Below are 12,326 nucleotides of genomic sequence, written 5' to 3' on the forward strand. Positions count from 1 at the left end.
CATAGCCAAGACAACCCATGAGTGGTCTCTGAATGTCCTTGAGTGGCCCAGCCAGAGCCCGGACTTGAACCCGATCTAACATCGCTGGAGAGACCTGAAAATAGCTGTACAGCGACACTCCTCATCCAACCTGACAGAGCTTGAGAAGATCTGCAGAGAAGAATGGGAGAAACTCCCCAAATACATATGTGCCAAGCTTGTAACGTCATACACAAGAAGACTTGAGGTTGTAATCGCTGCCAAAGCTGCTTCAACAAAGTACTGAGTAAAGGGTCTGAATACTTATGTAAATGTAATATTTAAGTTTTTATTTGTAATAAATTTGCAAAAATTATGGGGTATTGTGTGTAGATTGATGAGAAATAAAAAATTATGTTATCCATTTTAGAATAAGTCTAACATATCAAAATGCTAAAGAGTCAAGGTGTCTGAATACTTTCCGAATGCACTGTATATACACTATATGCTTTCAAAGCCAAAATGTTCAGCGTTACTGGGGGAGGGAAAAAACAGAACAAAGGAAAAGCTGCCAGTACAAAATCCTTAAGCAAACACTAGAGCTAACGGATGGATTGTACTCCAACCTCTGGACTCTTTGCATTTTCTGTGTAAGAATCTTGAGCACTTATGGCGCAATGGGAGCTCCCCCAGGACACACGTACAAATATACACACACAACACACACACACACAGAATACAATGCAGAGGGACTTCTCTCTTCTAATGCATTTTCTCACCCACCGTTTATTTATAACACTATTTATCTAACAGAGTAAGCTTATTCCTATATAATACTATTGACTACATAGCTTCTCCTCCTTTTGTGTGAATGGCCAGCCTTGGTTCTTTCTGTCTAAAGCCTAGGCCGTATTAATTGCAACATTCAGAAAATGGGGGTTGGGGCTAGGGCTTGGCGGATTCCCAAGTAACAAAATGTACCTGACCTACGTCCAACGGCAGAAGTGAATAGAAGCCAGAGAGGATTTATCCTCCTCTCATATTGCATGCCTCCAGAGGAACTGTGTCAGAGGCATGCAGACAGAAACAACTAGCATTCCACACCACACCAACCCTTCTCCTGGAGCAGTCTACTACTTCATTAAGCAATGCTGCCTTTTGGTGGTTTTATCCTAATTGATTAAGAATGTAGACAATGGCATGGGGTTGTTCACATTGACTACAATACTGTAGTCTTCATGATCTTGAAAGGGCAATTTGCATTGTAGCATGTAGACACAGAAAACATAATATATAAATAGTACAGGGTTATACAAATGCATGAGTATAGCTGTTCAAATGGCTCAACTCAACCACAAGAAACCACATTATTAAATAAAGAGAAGGTTACAGTGCTTAGAACCTTTTCTTTGAGCTGTTATTGTCCACCGGGACAGATTGTGGGATAATACTGTGTGTGCATGCGCATGTATATGTGTGTGCACCTGCTTGCGCCTACATGTTCACCTACGTGCGTGTAGTGCCTGAGTGCTTGTTTCCTTTTAAATCCACACCTTATTGTTAACAACACAATGTATGTCACATGGTTAGAATTGAGATCAGCCTCTTTGTTAAATTAATGACATAAACAAGCCTCAGTAAACAATGCCTTCCACTCCTGCCTCCACCGCTTGCTGTCATGCTGGCCATGTAGCGTTCAGTGACATCAACGAGAAGTCCCATCAAGATACTGTCCATCTCCATCATTCACCTTCCAGACTCTCCTGTGCCCCATCTCTCTCCGTCTGCACTCTCCTGTACCGTACCCCATCTCCCTCCGTCTGCACTCTCCTGTACCGTAGCCCGTTTTGCCCATTGTGTAAATTGGTGAACAATTCCAATTTCATGCTGCTGCCTAGCTTGTTGACTAACAGGAAACCTTATCACTGCGTCACTGCGGTTATACGAAAGAGACGGATAACATGTCAAACATAGGCCAGTGGGCCACATGGAAAAGTAAAAAGCCAGTCAAGGCTTCCACTGAAAATAAGACCTCCCTGTAACTATAAATAACTGTCATAAATAGGCAATACAAACAACTATAACGCTAAAGAGAAACTCAAGAAGAACCCAAGATACATACAGTGAAGATACCCAAGTCTAGTCTAACTGAATAGCAAACTGCCTAAAGTAACCTTAGAGATTGCACAAACCCAAACAAACTTCTCCGGGCTGTGGGAAATTTCTCCTCCTGGCAATATACTCCTAACCTCAGCTCCCAACCAATGCAGAGTAGCAATCATAATATCCCCTTGTTTACCTGTATGTCCTCTTTCTCAATGCACACGGGGGGGGGGGGGGGGGGGGGTAGTCGTTAGTCTATCTGAAGGAAAATACACAATTCTATTCTATTCTCACACAAAAGCCCCCCTTTCCACCTTCCTACCCCTCTTTCACTGGTTTAGTCAGAGGGGCTGTAAAGATTATTTACATTTGGGGGAGATTAAGGGCCTGGCTGTTCCACATGCAGCGGCCAGTGTCCATCGATGTCTAATTGAGTGATGTAGGTGAGAATAGCGCTGCTGACTGCGCTTTGTGCTAAACCCTGCCATGGGAGACCTTTGACTTCTTCGCCATCATCCACGACATCCCCACTGCCATGACAGTTTTACCATGGCTGGCTGGCCGGCCTCAATACCCAAACCCGATATCCTTTTTTTCTGCCCTATTTTATCAGAACCCATTTTTAAATATCCCTGAAGTGATTAGTTTTGTCTGTGCCTGCCTGGCTTTTTTGTTAATGACTCAGTGAGGGTGGTGGGTGCCAGTAGACTACATCTGCCTGATCACGACTGTACTGTAATTACACAGATGATGCAGCAAGGGTTATTGAATGGAGGCAGAGGTCACAGGATTGACTTGTGTTTGTATGTAATCTGGAGTGGGCATAATTCACTATGTTTCTATACTGGGCCTACTTCTGCTGCACGAAGAGATCGCAGTATTATTACATGGCCTAGTGCTGTGAATCAAGTCTTGCTGCTGTATTGTATTCAGGAAATACAGTACATCTCATGCAATAATACATAACATTGTTTGTGTTTATCACAGATTGCATTGTGTGGTGTATTATATATGCAATATTAATGTGTGTTCAGCATCTTTAACATTTTAAATTCCCTCTGAGCACATCAGAATCCCACAGAATCCCATTTGGATTTGGGATTGAGTGACTGGCCACTAATCTTTGGTCTCTCTGTCGAATATGCAGCTTATTCAGGGTGGTATCCTAATCACCCAAAGATTTATATCTATTTATACAGAGATTATAATGTGTGTCTTCTTTATCTCTCAATTGGATAGAGTTGTTGCATAACAGATGAACATTCATTTCATTGCAACCCACATGCGTAAAGATGGCCTGACAGTGCCCCCTGTTGTTCGAGGATGTATGCCACATCCACAAGTATTTGACGTTAATATCAAGTCTCATGACACATTAAAGACAATGGTAAACTAAGGACTGCAGTCATGCCTTACCAAAACGTACATTTATTCTGTAGATATGCTGACTTATTGTAAAGTGAGATACTAATGTGGTAGAGAAATTCTGTCCTCTGTGGTCTGAAGACCGGATGGCAGCCATTTTGGTTTCAAACTAACTCTGGCTCTGTCAACTCAGAGGAACTGTAGTTGGAAAGCTCTCAGATTAAAATATTTTAGTAGCCACCCTATCAGTTGTAGATCTATAAATTAAGAAACAATGTTGAGTAAATCACATAAAATCAGATTATGATACTGTCACGGCTCCTCCTCTGCAGTGCAGGGGGCGGTTCCTCCTGCAGGCAGAGGAGGGTCGTTAGTGATTGGAGCCACCTGGGCTCAGGGTATAAAACTGCTTCACTAATCACCTCTCTCTCTCTCTGCTCCTCCAGGTATGCTCATGTTTTGTTTGTTCCTTTGTAGTTTTGCATAGTTTTCACTCAGTCATGTTCACACACACATATTCACGCATCCATGCACGTTACATACACCTTACATTATGATACTTCCACACCTCATTCCCTTTTCTTAGTTTAAAGTTAATAGTTTTGTTTATAATAAAGAACACTTTTAATTGGCCTATACCTGTTGTTCGTGTCCCCTCATTTTTGTCACAGGCTATGAGCTGGCTTGTGACAATACCAATTGGTAATTGGCCTAGTCCCTTCTCATTTTAAAGGTAGACTCAGTGATATGACGTAGATGCAGAAAGTAAACGCCATAGTGGGTCAATTCCTGCAACCACTAAGAGCGCAGAGCCCCACCTGTTTGGAGCCACACCTGTTTAGCACACCTGTTAATTGAAATGCATTCCAGGTGACTACCTCATGAAACTGGTTGAAAGAATGCCAAAAGTGTGCAAAGCTGTCATCAAGGCAAAGGGTGGCTACTTTGAAGAATCTCAAATATATAATATATTTGTTTAACACTTTTTTGGTTGCTACATTTCTTGTGTTCTTTCATAGTTTTGATGTCTTCTATTATTCTACAATGTAGAAAATAGTTAAAATAAAGAAAAACCCTTGAATGGGTAGGTGTGTCCAAACGTTTGACTGGTACTGTATATATATATGTAATACTTTTTTTGAAGCCTGTTTTGCATGTTATTTTGGCATTAATACGTGTCACATACTGGACAGAGCATTCGGAAAGTATTCAGACCCTTGACTTTTTCCAAATGTTGTTACGTTACAGCTTTATTATAAAATGTATTAAATTGTTTTCTTGACAAAGCAAAAACAGGTTTTTGGAAGTATTCAGATCTTTCACTATGAGACTTGAAATTGAGCTCAGGTGCATCCTGTTTCCATTGATCATCCTTGAGATGTTTCTACAACTTGATTAGAGTCCACCTGTGGTAAATTCAATTGATTGGACATGATTTGAAAAGGCACACACCTGTCTATACAAGGTCCCATAGTTGAGAGTGCATATCAGTGCAAAAACCAAGTGAATTGTCCGTAGAGCTCAGAGACAGGATTGTGTTGAGGCACAGATCTGGGAAAGGGTACCAAAACATTTCTACAGCATTGAAGGTCCCCAAGAACGCAATGGCCTCTATCGTTCTTAAATGGAGGAAGATTACTCAGCACTTCCGGGGGAGAAGGCCTTGGTCAGGGAGGTGACCAAGAACCCAATAGTCACTCTGATATAGTTCCAGAGTTCCTCTTGGAGATGGGAGAACCTTTCAGAAGAACAGCCATCTCTGCAGCACTCCACCAATCAGGCCTTTATGGTAGAGTGACTAGACAGAAGACACTCCTCAGTAAATGGCACGACAGTCTGCTTGGAGTTTGCCAAAAGGTACCTAAAGACTCTCAGACCATCAGAAACAAGATTCTCTGGTCTCTGGCCAAGATTGAATGCGTCACATCTGGAGAACCTGGCACCATCCCTACTGTGAAGCATGGCAGTGGCAGCATCATGCTGTGGGGATGTTTTTCAGCGTCAGGAAGACTAGTCGGGATTGAGGGAAAGATGAACGGAGTAAAGTACAAAGAGATCCTTGATGAAAACCTGCTCCAGAGTTCTCAGGACCTCAGACTGGTTTGAAGGTTCACCTTCCAACAGGACAACGACCCTAAACACACAGCCAAGACAACACATGAGTGGCTTCGGGACAAGTCTCTGAATGTCCTTGAGTGGCCCAGCCAGAGCCCGGACTTGAATCCGATCTAACATCTCTGGAGAGACCTGAAAATAGCTGTGCAGCGATGCTCCCCACCCAACCTGACAGAGCTTGAGAGGATCTGCAGAGAAGAATGGGAGAAACCCCCTAATACAGGTGTGCTAAGCTTGTAGCATCATACCCAAAAAGACACAAGGCTGTAATTGAAGAGGATTGTTTTTTTATTTTATCCATCTGAGAACAAGGCTGTAACGTAAGAAAATGTTGAAAAAGTCAAGGGGACAATACTTTCCGAATGCACTGTATCAGTTTGCAAACAATGTAAAAATCAAAATCACTGAGTTAATAAAGCTGCGTACAAACATGGTCTCTTATCTTTCTTGAGGAAAGCAGCTCCAAAATGCAGGTGTTTCAGCCTAGCTTAGTGCTTTCTGTGGTGGTTTGGCATCCTGTGGAAAATATGAAGCTTAGGGGTTGGTAATGTTCTCTAGTTGCGCTGTGATTGCCTCAGTGTTCTGTCCCTCGTGGGGAAACTACGTCACTGCAAAATCTATGGGTAGAACTCGAAAATTCAAGCCCTTTGGGTGCTGCCCTAGAGTTACATTACAAGTGCCCATCCAAATAAACTAAAGGTCATTGGCCACAGATAAAACGACGTCAAGTCACGTTATATCCACCGTAGCTTTGATTGGATTGATCATGTCAACATCATACTTTCAAAATCTTAGCTAGCAAGCTAGCAGTCATTGTCATGAATCAAGTCGACAATCTACTGGCAAATCCTTCTTAATTCTTGTGATATGAAGAGAAATTATAGATAAAACGCTCATCGGCCATTGGACAAACATTACACAAGTTGGAAATCACAAATTCAACAATGAGTGGTTTGGAAGGAATCAGTGGCTAACTGTAAGCGTTGCAATGCAATCTCTAGCCTGCTATTCAGTGGAGTGGGTGTGTGGTCCAAGTCTGGGTTTTAGGGTCTTTTTTCCAAGCTTAAAAGGAATAACATTAAATATCATGGGCCAAAAAAAGATTGACTATATTGGCCATGCTGTCAATCGAGCATGACTTCTGCCATGATCAAAACAACTGGAAACTCGGAGCTGGGAAATCTCAGACTTCAGTGAGTTCAAGTCAACTGGGAACTCAAGAAAACAAGAGCTCCGACTGTGAAAATATGGTCATCCAACTCGAAATTCCAAGGAATTCTGGCCTCTTTCTCGAGCTCCGACCTGAAGATCACTGATGTCATGACTTTCTGAGTTCCCAGTTGTCTTGAAAGCACCATAAATCCAAAGAATGACAGACTTTGATGACAAAAATTTGCCCATGAAGGACAACCGTGCCACCTTCCTGTTCAAGTGAGCACAACAAAGTGATTCCAAAAATGTCTTGTAGCTAAGAAAGTAATACTAAGTATATGTTGTGTAGTAAGCTGTTAGTAGCCTATTTCCCTTTCCCCCTCATAACTTAGCATAATGTTCTGACTTGGTGGTGGACATGTAGCCTATATCAACAGTTCCTTATCTCTGGTACATCTTGGCACACATCATTCAAGACTGTTTAAATTGTGTGCAGCGCAATAGACATACTCTATATGCCTCCTCACAATTCTATATCGGCGATCTACGGACAGTTCCTTGGACTTCATGGTATAGTTTCTGCTCTGATACGCACTATCAACTGTGGGGCGTTATATAGACAGGTGTGTTTCTTTGTAAATCATTTTAATTGGTCACAGGTGGACTCCAATCAAGTTGTAGTGACATCAAGGATGATTAAAAGAAATAGGATGCACCGGAGCTCAACTTGGAGTGTCATAATACAGAAATATAGCCGGTATGAAGCATTTGGCATCATATAATGCCAGATGCATCATGACGGCTGTATTTCTGTATTTTGAAAGTTATACAATGCTGCTTGAAGGTGTGTGAACCCTACAGGGCTCATCATTATTTTACTATAGAATATTTAAAAACGAAATCCTTATCTAAACTGCAATACGTAATAAAGACATTCCATGTAAATGACAAACAAAAAAATATATATCTATTATTTATTTCACAAAAGTGGTTTATTTAACAGAAACTCAGATTTGATGTGTGCAAAAATGTCAACCCCTTCAGTCAATAGCTTGTGGCACCTCCATTAGTAGGGATAACTTGGAGTAAACGTCTCATATAGCCAGTAATCAGTCTCTGACATCTGTTTTGAGGGATTTTTGCCCACTCCTCCTTATAGAACTCAGCCAATTGAGTGAGGTTTGAGGGGTGTCTGGCATGAACTGCCTGCTTTGACTTGGCTAATCCAAAACACAACTCTTCTTTCTCCTGAGCCGTTCTTTTGTAGATTTTCTTAAATGTGTTGGTTCGTTGTCTTGTCGGAAGACCCATTTTCAGCCCAGCTGTAGCTCCTTGACTGATGGCCTGACGTTCTGTTCAATCATCTCCTGGTATACCTCAGAATTCATGGTTCCCTTAATGATGTGGAGTCCTCCAGGTCCAGAGGAGGAAAAGCAGCCCCAGATCTTGACATTCCCACTACCATGCTTGACTGTTGGGATAAGGTTATTTTAGTGGTAGACAGTGTTGGGTTTTCACCAAACACAGTGGTATTGATAGTGACCAAAAAGGTACATTTTGGACTCCTCGGTCCAGAGAATGGACTTCCAAAAACCTTGTTTGTCCAGGTGGTCTCAGGCAAAGTAAAGCTGGGCAGTTTGGTTATTTTTTGACAGCAGAGGCTTCTTCCTAGCAACCCTCCCATGAATGACATTTCAATTGAGTGTTCTTCTCATTGTTGCACAGTTACCTGAGATGCAGTAAGTGAGGTCTGCAAATCTCTAGATGTTAAGTTTTGGTTGGTTTTTACTGATTTGTTGTTCATTGTGGATCTTGGGGATATTTTGAAAGGATGTTTACTTCTAGGCCTGAGTTGCTGTCATGTAAAATGCTTTCCAGTTGTAAATGATTTGCCTCACTTTTTATAGCTCTCACTACCCTCATCCTGATGTCCTCTGAGATCTCCTTTCCTTTCTGCATGGTGTGCTTTGAATTCACCAGGATGGGTAACACCAAACTGACCAGGTTTCTTTTCTCTATTTATCAGAGTCCCCCCAAACTCTTTCCTAATTATTGCTCCTTTGATTGGTTCATTTGGTACCCAATTATTTACCCACCTGATTCTACATTCCTACTTGATTTAACCAACGCAACTTGGGGTTCACTTATTTTTGCACCTGCACTAATTCCTTTTTAATTTAGTTTTTCTACTACACGCATGATTTCCTCAACACCAACATATGGTATTGGTAAATCTAAACCTGTAATGTCAGATCAAATAGACTGGTTCGGAATAAATGGGGGGAGGGGGGACCTCCGACGTTGTAAGGGTCCAGAGAAACTGCGTTAAGTGGTTGCTCAAATTTTCCGCTGTTTTTGACCCTGGCTACAACGCTGTGAACAGATTGAAGCGAACCCATACGCAGATACTGTGTGACTGCGTGAGAGCGACGTCTTGCATCTCGCTCATCTCAATATCTGCAGTCTACCTTTAATACCTGCTTATTTCATTGTAAGAAGGGACTAAATAATTATATCAAAAGGCGAAGCATGTATTTAATTTTTGCCCACAGGAACTTTCAAATGAACAAGTGGCACGTGAAATAGTGATTGCATATTAATTTACAACTGACCTGAAAAGTTTATATAAATCTGGTGTCCATCCCAAATGACCCTTTGCTAGGGACAGCCTCCGATATAGCAGAGCTCCCATTGTTAGTGAGAAATGACAAACTCAAAGCATTTGTTCTTCCCAAACCCTTGGTGTGGGCTTGGTTCCAGTTTTACAGTGTGCCGACTGCTCTGGGCACATACACGGATCATATCCCTATGAGTGACAGGATACACTCAGAGCACTGGGGGGGAAAAAACTGACTTTTGTTCCAGACAATGGAGACATCATTGGCATTGTATTGTAATCCCACCACAGTGTTGCATTTGCAGCTTCCCTTTACGCCTATCGAGAATTTGGGACTATAAGGTTCTATCTGCATTTGTCAAAATTGAGTTGACAGAACATTTAACAAAATAAAGCTACAAAAAGGTGGGTTTAATCCTGAATGCTCCTCTGAACATCAGTGTCCTGACTAGTGTTAGGATTTATGTTTATGCACTATAGCCCGCTACCATATTGTTTGAAGATGAATATTGTTTTGTTACACACACACACAAACAATGCAGATGTGTGTGTGTGTGTGTGTAAAGACTGAGCAACAGAGTGACATGCTATAAAAGCTATGGTCAATCTGGAGAGGGGAGGGGTGCATATCTCTAGGCCAACCAGGGAGGGTAGAACACTGGACAATACTATATAAGGAACTGTTTGAGTGTAGCATCTGGGGAGCGGAACAAGACAGATCTCATCTACCCAAAGACCACATGCGGACACCTGCGAGCACCAAGGGACTGGGACCAGTCTGAGTGCTAGCGATAGGCTGAGCAAAGTTTAAACCACGCTCAGCCTCTACTGTGATATGCCAACGGATGGCTGTCATAGTATAATAACTGTTGTTTGCACACATTCCAGAGTTCCCTGTTCTACCCCGTGCAGTGATACATTGAACCCGTATATAAGGAAATTGCATTTACCATTCATCGCTTGTTTAATTTAAGTATTTTAAGTATATTCGGTGACTCTGAATCACATTTTGTCCTGATACCAGATTTGAATTGACGCAAATCTCTTTCACTAGTGAGCACATTTTCTATGCCAGCCGAAATCTTGCCTCATTAGCTCATTGTTATGGATGTATTCAAATAAACGTCTATAGAAAACAGCTTATGCAAATGCAGCTACTTTTCTGTTATTCTGGTTGCACTTTTTGACGTCACTGTACATTAGCCGTAGCTGGCTAGCTAGCAAGCAAGGGATAAGAACGTTGCAAGCCAGTATGGCAATGGAACACTTAGAACGAACGTCCAGCCGGTTTGGGTAGCAACCTTAGATTTGTGTCGGGCCTATATCTGTGGAAGGATGAAATAGTATGAATAAATTCATCAAAATAACGTTAATGAAAATATGTCAATCATTATTTGAATGTTGGTAACCCCTTGTATAAAAGTGATAATCTCCTCAAAGCCAGTGTTTGGAGGATACATTGGCACGTTTGCCGACCAGGCCTAACACGTGCCAATATATCTCCCGAACACCGGCTTCGAGGGCATTGGCACTTAAATATAGTACTCTAAATACCCCAATTCATTAAGTTAGTTTAAAAAAAATACAATACAAAAATTGCTGACACCATTCAAACGAATGAGGCTTCGGAACTTTAAAGCCCATTATCTCAGAATCATCTTTATGCAGATAGAACCTTATAGTCCCAAACTCTTGCTAGGTGTAATTTGTAAGGTTGTCTGCATAGGGAACCAGTTAATGTTTTTGTCGGATGATGCTTTTGTAGGACCTCAGTCCCTGAAAGATCTTAGTTTAACTCCGACATCAATGGATGATCTGAAATTCCTCCCCTCGCATGAATCTCACATCTTTAGAGACACTGGACCTTGGTGACAATGACATTGACTCCTTACATGATCTAAACCAGTTCAACTAGCAAAAAATGAGGACACTCAAACTTCCAATGAATTCCCTCCAGAATATATCAGCTGCAGAGGTGGCCGTACTGAAGAATGCCAGCCTTCGACGTCAGCTTCGAAGGCAACATCATTGTGTACATCATACCCAAATCCTGTCACTTCAACAGCCTAGATTTGAGTGACTGTCTCAGCGAAGGAGACATTTCAATAATCTTAGCCGGATTGAGAGGAGTTCAGACCAACATTCTCTCTCTGGGGGTCTACAAGGACAGCCCACCTGCCACCATGCGGGCTGAGTCCCTTCACGCTTTCTGTAACACGACTGTGAATGAACTGAGCCTCCAACTACAGCACTTCCCAGATCTGACTGATGACGCCCCATTCGAGTGCCTGAAGGGCCTTCAGAAGCTGGACCTCACCAGGTCTCATCTCCACTCCCTGCCGGCCTCCATCACCAAGATGGCATCTCTTACCCACCTCATCCAGAACAGCTTCAAGGACCTGTGTCAGACCAACGCCGCCTTGCTTCCCCAGCTGACTGTTCTGTCTGTGAAGGGCAACCGGGCCCAACAGCTGACCTTCGGGATGGACTTTAAAGAGAGCTGCCAGAGGAATGCCACCAAGCTGAAGCAGCTTGACTTGAGTCAAAGCAGTTTGCTGACAGGCGGAGCTCAGTGCTGTGAAGTCCAGCTGCAACTTCCATGAAGTGGGGCACCAGCCATTCAACAAGACGTCAGGGTTGATAGAATTGGAAAGTCACCCGCATTGCCCACGCCGCAGCAGGTGGTCCTCTCCGAAGGCTAAATATCTCATGGAAGTTTGGTGACTTCAGTGTCCAGTGGAACCTTCTAGAAGTTCTGAAAAGCCTGGAGAGTCTCAATTTGAGGGGCGGTTCCTTTAAGGACAGGATTGTTTCTAATTGTGAGATGTTTATACATGTTCCTCTTCTACAGAGACTGCTTTTGGCAGTGTGTGATGTCATATCTGTTAATAAGAATGCATTTCGCTACCTCACCAACCTGGCGTATGCAGATCTTAGTGGTAATAAACGAGTTGTAGCCTGTATGAATGAATTCTCTACACTGAATAATGTCCTGCTAAATTTAGCCATGAATCAG

This window comes from Salvelinus fontinalis, chromosome 21 (genome assembly GCF_029448725.1).
Source record: "Salvelinus fontinalis isolate EN_2023a chromosome 21, ASM2944872v1, whole genome shotgun sequence".
NCBI classification, from domain to species: Eukaryota; Metazoa; Chordata; class Actinopteri; order Salmoniformes; family Salmonidae; genus Salvelinus; species Salvelinus fontinalis.